Source organism: Mesoplodon bidens (genome assembly GCF_964165515.1).
Source record: "Mesoplodon bidens genome assembly, chromosome: Y".
Taxonomy (NCBI): Eukaryota; Metazoa; Chordata; class Mammalia; order Artiodactyla; family Ziphiidae; genus Mesoplodon; species Mesoplodon bidens.
In genome coordinates, this window is record NC_138180.1 from 17323228 (window position 1) to 17345139 (window position 21912).

Consider the following 21912-nt stretch of genomic DNA (forward strand, 5'->3'; position numbering starts at 1 on the left):
GGAGCATTATGAAGACAGAGGTCTTGGTGCATATTGATTTCATTGTGATGGCAATAGCATGAAGCATTATGATAAAGGGCATGGTGCATTGTGATGACAGGGTTCATGGAGCATTGAGATGAAAAGCGGCATGGAACTTTGTGATTACAGGGGTCTTGAAGCATTGTGATGACAAGGGCATGGAGCATTGTGATGAGAAAGCCATGGAGCATACTGATGACATGCGTCATGGAACTTTGTGATGAAAAGGGCATGGATCATTGTGATGACACGGGTCTTGGAGCCTTGTGATGACAAGTGTCATGGAGCCTTGTGATGACAACGCCGTGGAACTTTGTGATGGCAGGGATCATGGTGCATTGTGACGACAATGGCATGGAGCATTGGTCTCAAATGTTTCATGGATTATTTTGATGAGAGTGGGCATTGAGCATTGTGATGGCAAGGGCACAGATCACTGTGATACAAGAGTCAGGGAGGATTGTAATGAAAAGGGCGTGGAGAATTGTGATGAGAAGTGAATCGAGCATTTTGATGACAAGAGTCATGGAGCATTGTGATGACAACGGCATTGAGCAATGTGATGAGAGGGTTCATGGAGCATTGTGATGACAGTAGCATGGATCATTGTGATGCCAAGGATCAAGGAGCTTTGTGATGACAAAGGTCATGGAGCATTTTGATGGCAAGGGCGTGGTGCATTGTGATGAGAAGGGCATGGAGCTTGCTATGACAGGGGTCATGGAGCATTGCGATGACAAGTGCATGGAGAATTGTGATGACAAGAGCATGTAATATTGTGATGAGAAATGTCATGTAGCATTGTTATGAAGGGGACGTGGAGAAATGTGATGAGAAGGGACTTGGAGCATTGTGATGATCAGGGAATGGATCATTGTGATGGCAAGACCGTGGAGTATAGTGATGAGAAGTCCATGGATTATGTTGATGACGAGTGTCATGGAACACTCTAATTACAAGAGCCATGGAGCATTGTGATTACAGGTGTCATGGAGCATTGTGATGACAGGGGTCATGGAGCATTGTGATGACAAGTGTCATGGAGCATTGTGATGACAAGCTTGTGGAGTATTGTGATGACATTTGGATGGAGCATTGTGATGAAAAAGACATGGAGTCTTTTTATGAGAGTGTTCAAGGAGCATTCTGATGACAAATGTCAAGGAGCATTGTGATGACAAGTGTATTGTGCATTGTGATGACAAAGGTCATGGATCATTGTGATGACAAGGGCATGGAGTACTGTGATTACAGGCATCATAGAGCTTTGTGATGACAAGTGTTATGGAACATTGTGATCACAAGCGTTTGGATCATTGTGATGACAGAGTTCATGGATCATTTTGATTTCAAGGAGCATGCAGCATTGTGATGACAAGGGCATGAAGGAATGTGATCCCAAGGTTCATGGAGGATTGTGATGACAAGCATCATGGAGCATTGTGATTACAGGGGACATAGAACATTGGGATGACATGAGCATGGATTATGTGATGACAAGTGTCATGGAGTATTTTGATGAAAAATGTCCAGGATCATTGTGTTGTCAGGGGTCATGGAGCATTGTGATTACTGTGGTCATGGAGCATTGTGATGCCAGGGGTCATGGAGCATTGTGATGAGAAGGTCATGGAGCATTGAGCTGAAAATATTCATGGAGTATTGAGATGACAAGGGAATGGAGCCTTTGGATGACAACGTCCTGGAGCATTGTGATGAGTGGACCATGGAGCCTTGTGATGACAATTATCATGGAGCAGTCTCACGAAAAGAGGCATGGGGCATAGTGATTACATGGGTCTTGGAGCATTGGGATGACAAGTGCTAATAACATTGTGATGAGAAGACCATGGAGCATCCTGATAACATGCATCATGGAGCTTTGTGATGACAAGTGCAAGGGAGATTGTGATTACAGGGGTCTTGGAGTATTGTGATGAAAAAGGCATGGATCATTGTGATGAAAAAGGCATGGAACCTTGTCATGACAGGGTTCAAGGAGCATACTTAGAACAAGTGTCAGGCAACATTGTGATGACAAGTGAATTGAGCATTGTGATGACAAAGTTTATGGAGCATTGTGATGAGAAGTCCACTGATAATTGTGATGACGAGCGTCATTGGGCATTGTGATGACAAGTGTTATGGAACACTGTGATCACTAGGGTTTGGAGCATGGTAATGACAGAGGTCATGGAGCATTTTGATTTCATTGTGATGACAATAGCATGAAGCTTTATGATGATGGGCAAGGTGCATTGTGATGACAGGGTTCATGGAGCATTGAGATGAAAAGCGGCAAGGAGCATTGTGATTATAGGGGTCTTGAAGCATTGTGATGACAAGGGCATGGAGCATTGTGATGAGAAAGCCATGGAGCATACTGATGACATGCGTCATGGAACTTTGTGATGAAAAGGGCATGGATCATTGTGATGACACGGGTCTTGGAGCCTTGTGATGACAAGTGTCATGGAGCCTTGTGATGACAACGCCGTGGAACATTGTGATGGCAGGGATCATGGTGCATTGTGACGACAATGGCATGGAGCATTGGTCTCAAATGTTTCATGGATTATTTTGATGAGAGTGGGCATTGAGCATTGTGATGGCAAGGGCACAGATCACTGTGATACAAGAGTCAGGGAGGATTGTAATGAAAAGGGCGTGGAGAATTGTGATGAGAAGTGAATCGAGCATTTTGATGACAAGAGTCATGGAGCATTGTGATGACAACGGCATTGAGCAATGTGATGAGAGGGTTCATGGAGCATTGTGATGACAATAGCATGGATCATTGTGATGCCAAGGATCAAGGAGCTTTGTGATGACAAAGGTCATGGAGCATTTTGATGGCAAGGGCGTGGTGCATTGTGATGAGAAGGGCATGGAGCTTGCTATGACAGGGGTCATGGAGCATTGCGATGACAAGTGCATGGAGAATTGTGATGACAAGAGCATGTAATATTGTGATGAGAAATGTCATGTAGCATTGTTATGAAGGGGACGTGGAGAAATGTGATGAGAAGGGACTTGGAGCATTGTGATGATCAGGGAATGGATCATTGTGATGGCAAGACCGTGGAGTATAGTGATGAGAAGTCCATGGATTATGTTGATGACGAGTGTCATGGAGCACTCTAATTACAAGAGCCATGGAGCATTGTGATTACAGGTGTCATGGAGCATTGTGATGACAGGGGTCATGGAGCATTGTGATGACAAGTGTCATGGAGCATTGTGATGACAAGCTTGTGGAGTATTGTGATGACATTTGGATGGAGCATTGTGATGAAAAAGACATGGAGTCTTTTTATGAGAGTGTTCAAGGAGCATTCTGATGACAAATGTCAAGGAGCATTGTGATGACAAGTGTATTGTGCATTGTGATGACAAAGGTCATGGATCATTGTGATGACAAGGGCATGGAGTACTGTGATTACAGGCATCATAGAGCTTTGTGATGACAAGTGTTATGGAACATTGTGATCACAAGCGTTTGGATCATTGTGATGACAGAGTTCATGGATCATTTTGATTTCAAGGAGCATGCAGCATTGTGATGACAAGGGCATGAAGGAATGTGATCCCAAGGTTCATGGAGGATTGTGATGACAAGCATCATGGAGCATTGTGATTACAGGGGACATAGAACATTGGGATGACATGAGCATGGATTATGTGATGACAAGTGTCATGGAGTATTTTGATGAAAAATGTCCAGGATCATTGTGTTGTCAGGGGTCATGGAGCATTGTGATTACTGTGGTCATGGAGCATTGTGATGCCAGGGGTCATGGAGCATTGTGATGAGAAGGTCATGGAGCATTGAGCTGAAAATATTCATGGAGTATTGAGATGACAAGGGAATGGAGCCTTTGGATGACAACGTCCTGGAGCATTGTGATGAGTGGACCATGGAGCCTTGTGATGACAATTATCATGGAGCAGTCTCACGAAAAGAGGCATGGGGCATAGTGATTACATGGGTCTTGGAGCATTGGGATGACAAGTGCTAATAACATTGTGATGAGAAGACCATGGAGCATCCTGATTACATGCATCATGGAGCTTTGTGATGACAAGGGCAAGGGAGATTTTGATTACAGGGGTCTTGGAGTATTGTGATGAAAAAGGCATGGATCATTGTGATGAAAAAGGCATGGAGCCTTGTCATGACAGGGTTCAAGGAGCATACTTAGAACAAGTGTCAGGCAACATTGTGATGACAAGTGAATTGAGCATTGTGATGACAAAGTTTATGGAGCATTGTGATGAGAAGTCCACTGATAATTGTGATGACGAGCGTCATTGGGCATTGTGATGACAAGTGTTATGGAACACTGTGATCACTAGGGTTTGGAGCATGGTAATGACAGAGGTCATGGAGCATTTTGATTTCATTGTGATGACAATAGCATGAAGCTTTATGATGATGGGCAAGGTGCATTGTGATGACAGGGTTCATGGAGCATTGAGATGAAAAGCGGCAAGGAGCATTGTGATTATAGGGGTCTTGGAGCATTATGATGAGAAGACCATGGAGCATACTGATGACATGCGTCATGGAGCTTTGTGATGACAAGTGTATGGAGCATTGTGATTACAGGGGTCTTGGAACATTATGATGACAAAGGTCATGGAGCCATGTGATGACAAGGCCATGGAACACTGTGATGGCAGGGTTCATGGAGCATTGTTATGACAGTGATAATGGAGCATTGTGATGATAAGGTTATGGAGCATTGGTCTGTAAAGTTTCACGGATTATTGTGATGAGATTGGGCATGGAGCATTGTGAGGACCAGGGCATGGAACACTGTGATACATGGGTCATGGAGGATTGTAATGACAAGGGCATGGAGCATTGTGATGAGAAGGGCATCGTGCGTTGTGATGACAAGCGTCATGGAGCGTTGTGATGACAAGGGTATGGAGCAATGTGATGAGAGTGTTCATGGAGCCTTGTGATGACAATGGCATGGAGCATTGTGATACCAAGGGTCATGGAGCATTGTGATGACCAAAGTCATGGAGCATTTTGATGAAAAGGCCATGGAGCATACTGATGACATGCGTCATGGAGCTTTGTGATGACAACGTCATGGAGCATATTGATTACAGGTGTCTTGGATCATTGTCAAGAAAAGGGCATGGATCATTGTGATGAAAAAGGCATGGAGCCTTGTCATGACAGGTTTCAAGGAGCATACTGACGAAAAGTGGCAGGGAGCATTGTGATGATAAGTGTATGGAGCATTGTGATGACAAAAGTCATGGAGCATGGTGATGAGAAGACCATGGATAATTGTAATGATGAGTGTCATGGGGCGATGTGATAACAAGTGTTATGGAACATTGTGATCAGAAGGGTTTGGAGCATTGTGAAGACAGAGGTCATGGAGCATTTTGATTTCATTGTGATGACAATAGCATGAAGCATTATGATGATGGGCATGGTGCATTGTGATGACAGGGTTCATGGAGTTTTGAGACGAAAAGGGGCATGGAGCATTGGTCTGACAAGTTTCATGGATTATTTTGATGACAGTGGACATGGTGCATTGTGATGACAAGGGCATGGAACATTGTGATGACAAGGTCACGGAGTACTGTGAAGACAGGTGTCAGGGAGCATTGTGACGACATAGGTCAGGGTCCATTGTGATGACAATGGCATGAAGCATTGTGATGCCATGTGTCATGGCGGATTGTGATGACAAAGGTAATGGAGCATTGTGATGACAAGGGCTTGGAGCATTGTGATGACAAGGCCCATTGCGAATTTTGATGACAAGGTCGTGAAGCATTGAGATTACAAGCGCTTGGAGCTTGCTATGACAGGGGTCATGGAGCATTGCGATGTCAAGTGCATGGAGAATTGTGATGTCAAGAGCATGAAACATTGTGATGAGTAGTGTCATGGAACATTGTGATGAAAAGGACGTGGGGAATTTTGATGACAAAGGACATGTAGCATTGTGATGACCAGGGCATGGAGCATTGTGATGGCAAAATCGTGGAGCATTGTGATGAGAAGACCATGGATAATTGTATGACGAGCGTCCTGGAGCACTGTAATGACATGGGGCATGAAGCATTGTGATGATAGGTGTCATGGAGCATTGTGATGACAGGGGTCATGGCGCATTCTGATGACAAGGCTCATGGAGCATTCTGATGACAAGCTTGTGGAGTATTGTGATGACAATGGCATGGAGCATTGTGATGATATGGGCATGGAGCATTGTGATGAAAAAGGCATGGAGACCTTTCATGATAGGTTTCAAGGAGCATTTTGGCCACAATTGTCAGGGAGCATTGTGATGATATGTGTATTGAGCATTGTGATGACAAAGTTCATGGAGCATTGTGATGACAAGTGCATGGAGTATTGTGATGAAAGGAATCATGGAGCCTTTGGATGACACGTGTTATGCAAAATTGGGATCACAAGGGTTTGGAGCATTGTGATGACAGAGGTTATGGATCATATTATTTTCAAGGAGCATGGAGCATTGTGATGACAAGGGCATGAAGTAATGTGATGCCAATGTTCATGGAGGATTGTGAATGACAATGGTAAAGAAGTATTGTGATGACAAGCGCATGGAGCATTGTGATGACAAGTCATGTAGCATTTTGCTGACATAGGCTTGGAGCATTGTGATGACAAGGGTCATGGTACACCGCGATGACAATTGTCAGAGAGCATTGTGATTAGAGGGGTTATGGAACATTGTGAGGACAAATGTCATGGAGCATTGTGATGAGAAGACCATGGATAATTGTGATGATGAGCGTCATGGGGCGTTGTGATGACACGTGATATGGAACATTTTGATCACAAGGGTTTGGAGCATTGTGATGACAGAGGTCATGGAGCATGTTGATTTCATTGTGATGACAGTACCGTGAAGCATTATGATGATAGGTATGGTGCATTCTGAGACAGGGTTCATGGAGCATTGAGATGACAACGGCATGGAGCATTGTGATGAGAAAGCCATGGAGCATTCTGATGACATGTGTCATGGAGCTTTGTGATGACAAGGGCATGGAGCATTGTGAATACAGGGGTCTTGGTGCACAGTGATGACAAGGGTCATGGAGAAGTGTTATGACAAGGCCATGGAAGATTGTGATGCCAGGGGTCATAGAGCGTTTTTATGACAGTGGTCATGGAGCATTGTGTTGACAAGGGCATGGATCATTGTAATGAAATAACACGGAGCCTTGTCATGACAGGGTTCAAGGAGCATACTGACCACAAGTGTGAGGTAGCATTGTGACGAAAAGTGGCTTGAGCATTGTGATGACAAAGGCATGGAGCAGAGTGATGAGAAGACCATGGATATTTGTGATGAGGAGCATCATGGGGCGTTGTGATGATAAGTGTTATGGAACAATGTGATCACAAGGGTTTTGAGCATTATGATGACAGAGGTCTTGGTGCATTTTGATTTCATTGTGATGGCAATAGCATGAAGCTTTATGATGAAGGGCATGGTGCATGGTGATGACAGGGTTCATGGAGCATTGAGATGAAAAGCGGCATGGAGCTTTGTGATTACAGGGGTCTTGAAGCATTGTGATGACAAGGGCATGGAGCATTGTGAAGAGAAAGCCATGGAGCATACTGATGACATGCGTCATGGAACTTTGTGATGAAAAGGGCATGGATCATTGTGATGACAGGGGTCTTGGAGCCTTGTGATGACAAGTGTCATGGAGCCTTGTGATGACAACGCCGTGGAACATTGTGATGACAGGGTTCATGGAGTTTTGAGACGAAAAGTGGCATGGAGCATTGGTCTGACAAGTTTCATGGATTATTGTGATGACAGTGTGCATGGCTCATTGTGATGACAAGGGCATTGAGCCTTGTGATGACAAGGTCATGGAGTATTGTGAAGACTGGTGACAGGGAGCATCATGATGGCATATGTCATGGTCCATTATGATGACAATGGCATGGAGCATTGTGATGCCAAGTGTCATGGAGGATTGAGATGACAAAGGTAATTTAGCACTGTGTTGACAAGGGCTTTAAGCATTGTGATGACACGGGTCATAGAGCATTGTGATGACAAGAGCATGGAGCATTGTCATGACAATGACCAATGAGAATTTTGGTGACAAGTTCCTGAAGCATCGTGATGACAAGCACATGGAGCTTGCTATGACAGGGGTCATGGATCATTGTGATGACAAGTACATGGAGAATTGTGATGACAAGAGCATGTAACATTGTGATGAGGAGTGTCATGGAGCATTGTGTTGACAAAGACGTGGAGAATTGTGATGACAAGGGATATGGAGCATTTTGTTGAACAGGGTATGGGGCATTGTGATGGCAAGGCCGTCGAGCATTGTGATGAGAAGTTCATGAAGCATTGGGCTTAAAATATTCATGGAGTATTGTGATGACAAGAGTCCCGGATATTTGTTTTGTTCAGGGTTCATGGAGCATTGTGATGAGAGTGGTCATGGAGCATTGTGATGACAGGAGTCATGAGGCATTGTGATGAGAAGGTCATGGAGCATTGGGCTGAAAATGTTCATGTAGTATTGTGATGACAGGGGCATGGAGCATTGTGATGACAAGGGAATGGAGCATTGTGATAGACAAGTTCCTGGAGCATTGTGATGAGAAGACCATGGAGCATTCTGATGACAAGTCTCATGGAGCATTCTGATGAAAAGGGACATGGAGCATTGTGATTACAGGGGTCTTGGAGCATTGTGATGACAAGGGAATGGATCATTGTAATGAGAAGGCCATGGAGCATTTTGATGACATGTGTCAAGGAGTTTTGTGATTACAAGGGCATTGAGCATTGTGATTACAGTGGTCTTGGAGCATTGTGATGAAATTGGCATGGATCATTGTGATTAAAATGGCATGGAGCCTTGTCATGACAGGGTTCTAGGGGCATACTGACGACAAGTTTCTGGGAGCTTTTTGATGACAGATGTATTGAGCATTGTGATGACAAAGGTCACTGAGAATTGTGATGAGAAGACCATGGATAACTGTGATGATGAACGTCATTGGGCATTGTGATGACAAGTGTTATGGAACATTGTGATCACAAGGGTTTGGAGTATTGTGATGACAGAGGTCATGGAGCATTTTGATTTCATTGTGATGACAATAGGATGAAGCATTATGATGAAGGGCGTTGTGCATTGTGATGACAGGGTTCATGGAGCATTGCGATGAAAAGAGGCATGGATCATTGTGATTACAGGGGTCTTGGAGCATTGTGATGACAAGGGCATGGAGCATTGTGATGAGAAGGCCATGGAGCATTCTGATGATATGTGTCATGGAGATTTGTGATGATAAGGGCATGGAGCATTGTGATTACAGGGGTCTTGGAGCATTGTGATGACAAGGGTCATGGAGCCTTGTGATGCCAAGGCTATGGAACATTATGATGGCAGGTGTCATGGAGCATTGTTATGACAGTGGTAATGGAGCATTGTGATGACAGGTACATGGAGCACTGGTCTGAAAAGTTTCACAGATTATTGTGATGAGATTTGGTATGGAGCATTCTGATGACAAGGGCACGGAACACTGTGATACATGGGTCATGGAGGATTGTAATGACAAGGACATGGAGAATTGTGATGACAAGCATCATGGAGCTTTCTGATGACAAGTGCATGGAGTGATGAGAGGGTTCATGGAGCAATGTGATGACAATGGAATGGAGCATTGTGAGGCCTAGTGTCATGGAGCTTTGTGATGACAATGGACATGGAGCATTTTGATGAGAAGTGCGTGGTACATTGTGATGAGAAGAGCAGTGAGCATTGAGATGACAGGGTCATGGAGCAATTTGATGAAAAGGGTCATGGAACATTTTGATGACAAGGGTTATGGAAAATTCTGATGACAGGGTTTATGGAACATTGTGATGTCAGGGGTCATGGAGCATTGTGATGAAAAGGGTCATGGAGCACTTTTAAGACAGGGGTTTTGGAACATTGTGATGTCAGTGGTCAAGGAGCATTGTGATGATAAGGGCATGTAGCATTGTGATGACAGGTGTCATGGAACATTGTGATGACATGGGAGAGTGAGTATTGTGATGACTAGTGATGTAACATTGTGATATCATTGGTGAGTGAGCATTTTGATGAGAAGTGCTTGGAGCATTGTGATAACAAGGTTTATGGAGCATGTGATGAGGAGGTTGTGCAGCATTGTGATGACAAGCTCATGGCACATTGTGATGACATGTATCATGGGGCATTGTTCAGACAAGCACATGGAGCATTGTGATGATATGGGTCATGGAGAATTGTGCTGACAAATGCATGGAGCATTGTGATGACAAGGGTCACTGAGCATTGTGGGGAAATGTTCATGGAGCATTGTGGTGACAGAGGTAACAGAGCCTTGTTATGACGAGGACATTGACCATTGTGATGACAAAGGTCATGAAGCATTGTGAAGACTGGAGTCACGGAGCATTGTGATGACAGGGGTCATGGAGCTTTGCGATGAAAAGGGGCATGGAGCATTGTGATTACAGCGGTCTTGGAGCATTGTGATGACTAGGGCATGGAGCATTGTGATGAGAAGTCCATGGAGCATTCTGATGATATGCATCATGGAGCTTTGTGATGACAAGGGCATGGTGCATTTTGATTACAGTGGTCTTGGAGCATTGTGATGAAAAAGGTCATGGAGCCTTGTGATGCCAAGTCCATGGAACATTGTGATAGCAGGGGTCATGGAGCATTGTTATGACAGGGGTAATGGAGTATTGTGATGACAAGGGCTTGGAGCATTGGTCTGAAAATTTTCTTAGATTATTGTGATGAGATTGGGTATGGAGCATTCTGATGACAAGGGCACGGAACACTGTGATACATGGGTCATGGAGGATTGTAATGAGAAGGGCATGGATCATTGTGATGACAAGCGTCATGGAGCTTTCTGATGACAAGGGCATGGAGCAATGTGATGAGAGTGTTCATGGAGCACTGTGATGACAATGGAATGGAGCATTGTGAGGCCTAGTGTCATGGAGATTTGTGATGACAATGGTCATGGAGCATTTTGATGACAATTGCGTGGTGCATTATGATGAGAAGGGCAGTGAGCATTGAGATGACAGGGTCATGGAGCAATTTGATGAAAAGGGTCATGGAACCTTTTGATGACAGGTGTTATGGAACATTGTGATGTCAGGGTTCATGGAGCATTGTGTTGAAAAGCGTCATGGAGCATTTTGATGACAGGGTTTATGGAACATTGTGACGTCAGGGGTCATGGAGCATTGTGATGATAAGGGCATGTAGCATTTTGATGATGGGGTCATGGAACATTGTGATGACAGGGCTGAGGGAGTATTGTGATGACTAGTGATGGAACATTGTGATATCAGTGGTGAGAGAGCATTTTGATGAGAAGGGCATGCAGCATTTTGATGACAAATTTATGGAGCATTGTGATGAGAAGTTTGTGGAGCGTTGTGATGACAAGCGCATGGTGCATTATGATGACATGGGTCATGGAGCATTGTGCTGAGAAGCGCATGGAGCATTGTGATGACAAGGGTCATGGAGCATTGTGATGAGAAATTCATGGAGCATTGTGGTGACAAATGTCACAGAGCCTTGTGATGACGAGGGCATGGACCATTGTGATGACAATGTTCATGAAGCATTGTGATGACTGGAGTCACAGAGCATTGTTATAACAGTGGTCATGGAGCATTTTGATGACAAGTGCATGGAGAATTGTGATGACAGGGGCATGGAGCATTGGTCTGACAAGTTTCATGGATTATTGTGATGACAGTGGGTATGGCTCATTGTGATGACAAGGGCATGGAGCATTGTGATGACAAGGTCATGGAGTATTGTGAAGACTGGTGACAGGAGCATTATGATGGCATATGTCATGGTCCATTTTGATGACAGTGGCATGGAGCATTGTGATGCCAAGTGTCATGGAGGATTGTGATGACAAAGGTAATTTAGCACTGTGTTGACAAGGGCTTTGAGCATTGTGATGACATGGGTCATGGAGCATTGTGATGACAAGGGCATGGAGCATTGTGATGACAAGGACCAATGAGAATTTTGATGACAAGTTCCTGAAGCATTGTGATGACAAGCACATGGAGCTTGCTATGACAGGGGTCATGGAGCATTGTGATGACAAGTGCATGGAGAACTGTGATGACAAGAGCATGTAACATTGTGATGAGAAGTGTCATGGAGCATTGTGATGGCAAGGCCGTGGAGCATTGTGTTGAGAAGTTCATGAAACATTGGGCTTTAAATATTCATGGAGTATTGTGATGACAAGAGTCCTGGATCTTTTATTTGTTCAGGGTTCATGGATCGTTGTGATGAGAGTGGTCATGGCACATTGTGATGACATGTGTCATGGGGCATTGTGATGAGAAGGTCATGGAGCATTGGGCTGAAAATATTCATGTAGTATTGTGATGACAGGGGGCATGGAGCATTGTGATGACAAGGGAATAGAGCATCGTGATAGAAAAGTTCCTGGAGCATTGTGATGAGAAGACCATGGAGCGTTCTGATGAAAAGGGGCATGGAGCATTTTGATTACAGGGGTCTTGGAGCATTGTGATGACAAGAGCATGGAGCATTGTGATAAGAATGCCATGGAGCATTCTGATGACATGCGTCAAGGAGTTTTGTGATGACAAGGGCATTGAGCATTGTGATTACAGTGGTCGTGGAGCATTGTGATGAAATTGGCATGAATCATTGTGATGAAAAAGGCATGGAGCCTTGTCATGACAGGGTTCAAGGGGCATACTGATGACAAGATTCCGGGAGCATTGTGATGACAAATGTATTGAGCATTGTGGTGACACAGGTCACCTAGCATTGTGATGAGAAGACCATGGATAACTGTGATGACGAGCGTCATTGGGCATTGTGATGACAAGTGATATGGGACATTGTGATCACAATGGTTTGGAGCATTTTGATGACAGAGGTCATGGTGCATTTTGATTTCATTGTGATGACAATAGCATGAAGCATTATGATGATGGGCGTGGTGCATTTTGATGACAGGGTTCATGGAGCATTGCGATGAAAAGGGGCATGGAACATTGTGATTACAGGGCTCTTGGAGCCTTGTGATGACAAGGGCATGGAGCATTGTGAAGAGAAGGCCATGGAGCATTCTGATGATATGCGTCATGGAGCTTTGTGATGACAAGTGCATGGAGTATTGTGATTACAGGGGTCTTGGAGCATTGTGATGACAAGGGTCATGGAGCCTTGTGATGCCAAGGCCATGGAACATTGTGATGGCAGGTGTCATGGAGCATTGTTATGACAGGGGTAATGGAGCATTGTGATGACAGGTAAATGGAGCATTGGTCTGAAAATTTTCACAGATTATTGTGATGAGATTGGGTATGGAGCATTCTGATGACAAGGGCACGGAACACTGTGGTACATGGGTCTTCGAGGATTGTAATGACAAGGGCATGGAGCATTGTGATGACAAGCATCATGGAGCTTTCTGATGAAAAGGGCATGGAGCAATGTGATGAGAGGGTTCATGGAGCATTATGATGACAATGGAATGGAGCATTGTGAGGCCTTGTGTCATTGAGCTTTTTGATGACAATGGTCATGGAGCATTATGATGACAAGTGCGTGGTGCATTGTGATGAGAAGGGCCGTGAGCATTGAGATGAGAGGTTCATGTAGCAATTTTATGAAAATGGTCATGGAACATTTTGATGACAGGGGTTATGGAAAATTGTGATGACAATGTTATGGAACATTGTTATGTCAGGGGTCATGGAGCATTGTGATGAATAGGGTCATGGAACATTCTGATGACAGTTGTTATGGAGCATTGTGATGTCAGTGTTCATGGAGCATTGTGATGATAAGGCCATGTAGCATTGTGATGACAGGTGTCATGGAAGATTGTGATGACACGGGAGAGGGAGTATTGTGATGACTAGTGATGGAACATTGTGATATCACTGGTGAGTGAGCATTTTGATGAGAAGTGCATGGAGCATTGAGATAACAAGGTTTATGGAGAATTGTCATGAGAAGGTTGTGGAGAATTGTGATCACAAGCTCATGGCACATTGTGATGACATGGTCATGGAGCATTGCACAGACAAGCGCATGGAGCATTTTGATGATATGGGTCATGGAGAATTGTGCTGACAAATGCATGGAACATTGTGATGACAAGGGTCATGGAGCATTGTTAGGAAATATTCATGGAGCATTGTGGTGACAGAGGTCACAGAACCTTGTGATGACGAGGGCATTGACCATTGTGATGGCAAAGGTCATGAAGTACTGTGATGATTGGAGTCACGGAGCATTGTGATGACAGTGTCATGGAGCATTGTGATGACACGGTCATGGAGTATTGTGAAGACAGGTGTCAGGGAGCATTGTGATGACATATGTCATGGTCCATTATGATGACATGGCATGGAGCATTGTGATGCCTTGTGTCATGGAGGATTGTGATGACAAAGCAAATGGAGCATTGTGATGACAAGGGGATGGTACATTGTGATGAAAAGGGTCATGGAGCATTGTAATGACAAGTGCCATTGAGAATTTTGATGACAAGTTCGTGAAGCATTGTGATGACAAGCGCATGGAGCTTGCTATGACAGGGGTCATGGAGTATTGCGATGACAAATTCATTGAGAATTGTGATGACAAGAGCATGTAACATTGTGATTAGAAGTGTCATGCAGCATTTTGATGACAAGGACGTGGAAAATTGTGATGACGAGAGTCAAGGGGCATTGTGATGACAAGTGTTATGGAACATTCTGGTCACAAGGGTTTGGAGCATTGTGATGACAGGGTTCATGGAGTATTGAGATGAAAAGGGGCATGGAGCATTCTGATTACAGCCATCTTGGAGCATTGTGATGAGAAGGGAATGTAGCATTACGATGAGAAGTCCATGGAGCATTCTGATGACATGCGTAATGGAGCATTGTGATGACAAGAGCTAAGGAGTCTTTTGAAGACCAGGCCGTGGAACATTGTGATGGCATTGTTCATGGAACATTGTTAAGACAGGGGTAATGGAGCATTGTGAGGACAAAGGAATGAAACATTGGTCTGAAATGTTTCATGGATTATTGTGATGAGATTGGGCATGGAGCATTGTGATAAAAAGGTCACGAAATACTGTGATACATGGGTCGTGGAGGCTTGTAATGACAAGTGCATGCAGCATTGTGATGAGAAATGAATCGAGCATTGTGATGAAAAGCGTCATGGAGCTTTGTGATGCCAAGAACATGGAGCAATGCGATGAGAGGGTTCATGGAGCATTGTGATGACAATTGTATGGAGCATTTTGATGCCAATGGTTATGGAGCTTTGTGATGACAATGGACATGGAGCATTTTATGACAAGGGCGTGGTGTATTGTGATGAGAAGGGCAGGGAGCATTGTGATGACAGGTTCATGAAGCACTTTGATGAAAAGTGTCATGGAATATTTTGATGACAGGGGATATGGAACATTGTGATATCAGGGGTTATGGAGCATTGTGATGAAAAGGGTCATGGAGAATTTCGAGGACAGGCATTATGGAACATTGTGATGTCAGGGGTCATGGAGCATTGTGATGATAAGGGTCATGGAGCATTTTGATGACAGGGTTCATGAAACATTTTGATTACAGGGGTGAGGGAGTATTGTGATGAGTAGTGATGGAACATTGTGATGTCAGTGGTGAGAGAGCATTTTGATGAGAAGTGCATGGAGCATTGTGATGACAAGGATTATGGAGCATTGTGATGACAAGTTTGAGTAGCATTGTGATGAGAAGTGCTTGTCGCTGTGTGATGACATGAGTCATGGGGCATGGTGCTGACAAGCACATGAAGAATTGTGATGACAATTGTCATGGAGCATTCTGATGAAAAGTTCATGGAGCATTGTGTTGACAAATGTCACAGAGCCTTCTGATGACGAGGGCATGGACCATTCTGATGACAAAGGTCATGAAGCATTGTCATGATTGGAGTCACGGAGCATTGGGTTGACAGGGGTCATGGAGCATTGTGATGACAAAGGCATGGTGCATTGTAATGACAAGTTCATGGACAATTGTGAAGACTGGTGTCAGGGAGCATTGAGATGACATATGTCATGGTCCCTTGTGATGACAATGGCATGGAGCATTGTGATGCCAAGTGTCACGGAGGTTTGTGATGACAAAGGTAAAGGAGCATTGTTATGACAAGTGCATGAAGCATTGTGATGACAAGGGTTATTGAGAATTTTCATGGAAAGTTCGTGAAGCATTGTGATGACAAGCACATGAAGCTTGCTATGACAGGGGTTATGGAGCATTGCCATGACAAGTGCATGGAGAATTGTGATGACAAGAGCATGTAACATTGAGATGAGAACTGTCATGGAGCATTGTGAAGACAAGGACAAGGAGATTTGTGATGACAATGGACATGGAGCATTTTGCTGGCAAAGGCGTTGAGCATTGTGATGACAAGGGTCATGGAGCACTCTGATGACAAAGGAATGGAGCATTGTGATGACAAAGTCCTGGAGCTTTGTGAAGAGAAGACCATGGAGCCTTGTTATGACAAGTCTCATGGCGCATTCTGATGAAAAGGGGAATGGAACATTGTGATTACAGGGGTCTTGGAGCATTGTGATGACAAGGGCATGGTGCATTGTGATGAGAAGGGCAGGGAGCATTGTGATGACAGAGTTATGGAGCAATTTGTTGAATAGGGTCATGGAACATTTTGATGACAGGTGTTATGGAACACTGTGATGTCAGGGGTCATGGAGCACTGTGATGAAGCCTGTCATGGAGCATTTTGATGACAGGTGTTGTGGAACATTGTGATGTCAGGCTTCATGGAGTATTGTGAGTATAAGGACATGTAGCATTGTGATGATGGGGTCACGGAACATTGTGATGACAGGGCTGAGGTAGTATTGTGATGACTAGTGATGGAACATTGTGATATCAGTGGTGAGAGAGCATTTTGATGAGAAGTGCATGGAGCATTGTGACGACAATATTTATGGAGCATTGTGCTGACAAGCGCTTTGTGCTTTGTGATGACATGGTTCATGGAGTATTGTGCTGACAAGCGCATGGAGCATTGTGATGACAAAGGCGTGGAGCATTGTGCTGACAAAGGCGTGGAGCATTGTGATGACAAGGGTCACAGAGCATTGTGATGAAAAGCTCATGGAACATTGTGGTGACAAAGGTCACAGAGCCTTGTGATGAAGAGGGCATGGAGCATTGTGATTCCAGTGGTCTTGCAGCATTGTGATGAAAAGGGCATGGATAATTGTTATGAAAAAGGCATGGAGCCTCGTCATGACAGTGTTCAAGGAGCATACTGACAGCATGTGTCAGGGAGCATTGTGATGACAACTGTATTGAGCATTGTAATGACAACGTTCATGGAGCCTTGTGATGAGAAGACCATGGATAATTGTGATGACAAGCATCATGGGACGTTGTGATGACAAGTGTTATGGAACATTGTGATCTCAAGGGTTTGGATCATTGTGATGACAGAGGTCATGGAGCATTTTGATTTCATTTTAATGACAATAGCATGAAGCATTATGATAATGGGCATGGTGCATTGTGATGATAGTGTTCATGGAGCATTGAGATGAAAAGTGGCATGGAGCATTGTGATTACAGGGGTCTGGGAGCATTGTGATGACAATGACATGGAGCATTGTGATGAGAAGTCCATGGAGCAATCTGATGACATGCGTCATGGAGCTTTGTGTTGACAAGGGAATTGAGCATTTTGATTACAGGGGTCTTGGAGCATTGTGATGACAAGGGTCATGGAGCCTTGTGATGACACGGCCTTGGAACATTGTGATGGCAGGGGTCATGGAGCACTGTTATGACAGGTGTAATGGATCATTGTGATGACAAGGTCATGGAGCATTGTTCTGAAATGTTCCATGGATTATTGTGATGAGAGTGGGCAATGAGCATTGTGATGACCACGGCACAGAACCCTGTGATTCATGGTCATGGAGGATTGTAATGACAAGGGCAAGGAGCATTGTGAGGTGAAAGTGCTCATGATGAGAGTGCCCATGTTGGTAGTTCCATTGGTGACAGTGCTCACAGTGATAGTGACCATGGTAAGATTGCAGATGATGGCCATGGCATTGGTGACATTGCCCATGATTACAGTGCCCATAGTGAACAGTGCCCACGGTGACATTTCCTATGGAGACACTTCTCATGGTGACATTGCACATTGTGTCAGGGCTCATGGTGACAGCCTGCATTGTGCCGGTGCCGATGGTGACAGTGCTAACAGTGACAGTGTCCATGGTGACAGTGACCAATGTGAGAGTGCTCACGGTGATAGTGCCCATGGTGACAGGGCTTATGGGGACAGTCCACATTGTGCCAATGCCCATGGTTGCAGTGCTCATAGTGAAAGTGCTCATGGTAATACTGCTCACTGTGACAGTGCCCAATGTGAAATTTCCCATGGTGACAGTACTCATCGAGAAAATGCCCATTGTGGCAATTCTCATAATGATAGTTCTCATGGTGACAAAGGTCATGGTGCAAGTACCCTGGGTGGAAGTGCTCATGGTGACAGTGCTGATGGTGGCAGATCCCATGGTGAGAGTACCAATGGGGTAGTGCATAAGGTGAGAGTGCCCATTGTAACCATGCTCATGGTGATAGTGCAAACGGTGATAGTGCCCATTGTGACATTGCCAATGGAGACCATCCTCACTGTGACAGTGCTCATGGTTACAGTGCTCATGCTGGAAACGCCCATGGTGACATTGCTCATTGTGGCAGTGCTAAAGGGGCAGTGCCGATGATGACAGTGCTTATGGTGATAGTGTTCACAGTGTCTGTGCTCAAGGTTATAGTGCCATTGGTGACAGTGCACATGGTGATAGATCTCACAGTGACAGTGCCTATTGTGACAATACTCATGGTGACAGTTCCCATGGTGACCATTCTCACATTGATAGTGCCCTTGGTGACAGTTTGCTTGGTGAAAATTCTCCTGATGACAGTGTCCATGTTGGTAGTACCATTGGTGACAGTGCTCACAGTGATAGTGACCATGACAAAATTGCAGATGATGGTCGTGACATTGGTGACATTGCCCATGATGACAGTCCTCATGATGACAGTTCTCACGGTGATAGTGTCCATAGTGACAGTGCACATTGTTGTAATGCACATGGTGGCAGTGAAAAATGGTGAAAGAGCCCATGGTGACAGTGCTCATGGTGACAGTGCACACGGTGACAGGGCTCATGGTTGCATTACACATTGTGACAGTGCTCACATTTGCAGTGCCCATTGTAACCGTGCTCACCATGATAGCATCCATGGTGACAGTGATCACAGTGATAGTGCCGATGGTGACAGTGTTCACAGTGATAGTGCCCATGGTTAAGTTGCCCATGGTGACAGTGCTCACGGTAATAGTGAGCATAGTGATAGTGCACTTGTTGACCGCGCCCATGCTGACAGTACACATGGTGATAATTCTCAGGTTGGTAGTGCCCATGGTGGCAGTGCCCATGGACACCACCCTCAAGGTGATAGTGCTCACTGTGACAGGGCCCATGGGGACAGGGAAACTGTGACTGTGCCTATCGAGAGTGTGATCACAGTGACAAAGCCCATGGTGACAGTGACCACGGTGACAGTTCTAATGCTGATAGTACCCATAGTGACAATACCCATGTTGACAGTACTCATGGTGATAATGCTCAAGGTGATAGTGCCCATGGGGATAGTGCCCATGGTGAGAGTCCTCATGGTGATAGTGCCAATGCTGATAGTTCCCATTCTGAATGTGCTCATGACGACAGTGCCTATGTTGGCAATTCCAATGGTGACAGTGCTCACAGTGATACTGACGGTGGTAACAGTTCACATGGTGGCTGTACCCTTGGTGACAGTGCCCATGAAGGCAGTACTCATGGTGACAGTGCTCACGGTGATACTGCCCATGGTGAGAGTGCACATGGTGGGAGTGCACATGCTGGCAGTGAAAAATGGTGACAATGCTCAAGGTGATAATGTACACGGTGAAAACCCATGCTGACAGTACTCACAGTGACACTGCTCATGGTTGCAGTACCCATGGTGACAGTGCTCACTGTGACAGTGCCCACGGTATGAGTGCCCATGGTGACAGTGCTCATGGTGACACTGCCCATGATGAGAGTGCCCATGGTGACAGTGCCCATGGTGACATTTCATATGGTGACATTGCTCACGGAGACAGTGCACATGGTGACACTGACCACAGTGAGAATTCTCTCGGTGATAGTGCCCATGGCGACAGCACTCATGGTGACAGTCCTCATTGTGCCATTGCCCATGGTGACAGTGACCATGGTGAGACAGCTCATGGTTATAGTGCTCACGGTAATAGTGATCATGGTGAAAGTGCCAATAGTGACAATACCCAGGGTGACAGTACTCATGGCGAAAATACAAATGGTGGAAGTTCTTATAGTGAGAGTGCTCCTGGTGGAACTGCCCATGGTGACAGTGCTCATTGTAGCAGTGCTCATGGTGGCAGTGACGATGATGCCAGTGCTTATGGTGATGGTGTTCACAGTGGCTATGCTTATGGAGATAGTGCTCACGGTGACAGTGCCTATGATGACAGTGCCCAGGGTGACAGTGTTCATGGGGAAACTGCCCATGATAACATTAACAATGGTGATAGTGCCCCTGGTGACACGGCCCACGGTGATATTGCTCATGGTGATAGTGCCTTGGGTGACAGTGCTCATGGTGAAATTGCCCATCCTGACAATGCTCATGGTGACATTGCCCTTCGAGAGAGTACCCATATTGACAGTGCCCATGGTGATGTGCTCATGTTGACAGTGCTCACAGTGATAGTGCCCATGGTGACATTGCCCATGGTGGAAGTGCCCACCGTGCCCTTGCCCACAGTGACAGTGACCACGCTGAGAGTTCTCATTGTGATAGTGCCCATCGTGACAGTGCACATGGGGATACTGCCAATGGTTACAGTGCTCATGGTGACAGTGCTCATGGTTGCAGTACCCATGGTGACAGTGCTAAAAATGCCAATGCCAATGGTGGCACTTCCCATGGTGACAGTGCCAACAGTGACATTACGTATGGTGACACTTCTCACGGTGGCATTGCCCACGGTGACAGGGATAAATATGACAGTCCGCATTGTGCCATTGCTGAAGGTGACAGTGTTCACGGTGACAGTGTCCATGGTGACAGTGACCAAGGTGAGAGTGCTCACGGTGATAGTGCCCATGGTGACAGGCCTCATGATACAGTACTCACTGTGCCAGTGCCCACGGAGAGAGAACTCACAGTGAAAGTGCTCATGGTAATTCTGCTCATGGTGACAGTGCCTAAGGTGAAATTACCAATGGTGACAGTACTCATTGAGGAAGTGCCCATGGTGGCATTTCTCATAATGACAGTTCTCATGATGACAGTGTCCATGTTGGTAGTTCCATTGATGACAGTGCTCACAGTGATAGTGACCATGGCAAGGTTGCAGTTGGTGGCCATGCAATTGGAGACATTGCCCATGATGACAGTACTCATGGTGACAGTGTTCATGGTGATAGTGTCCATAGTGAGAGTGCACATTGTTGTAATGCACATGGTGGCAGTGAAAAATGGTGACAGAGCCCATGGTGATAGTGCTCATGGTGACAGTGCACAGGGTGACAGGGCTCATGGTTGCATTACATATTGTGACAGTGCTCACAGTTAGAGTGCCCATTGTAACCGGGCTCACCATAATAGTGTCCATGGTGACAGTGATCACTGTGATAGTGTCGATGGTAAT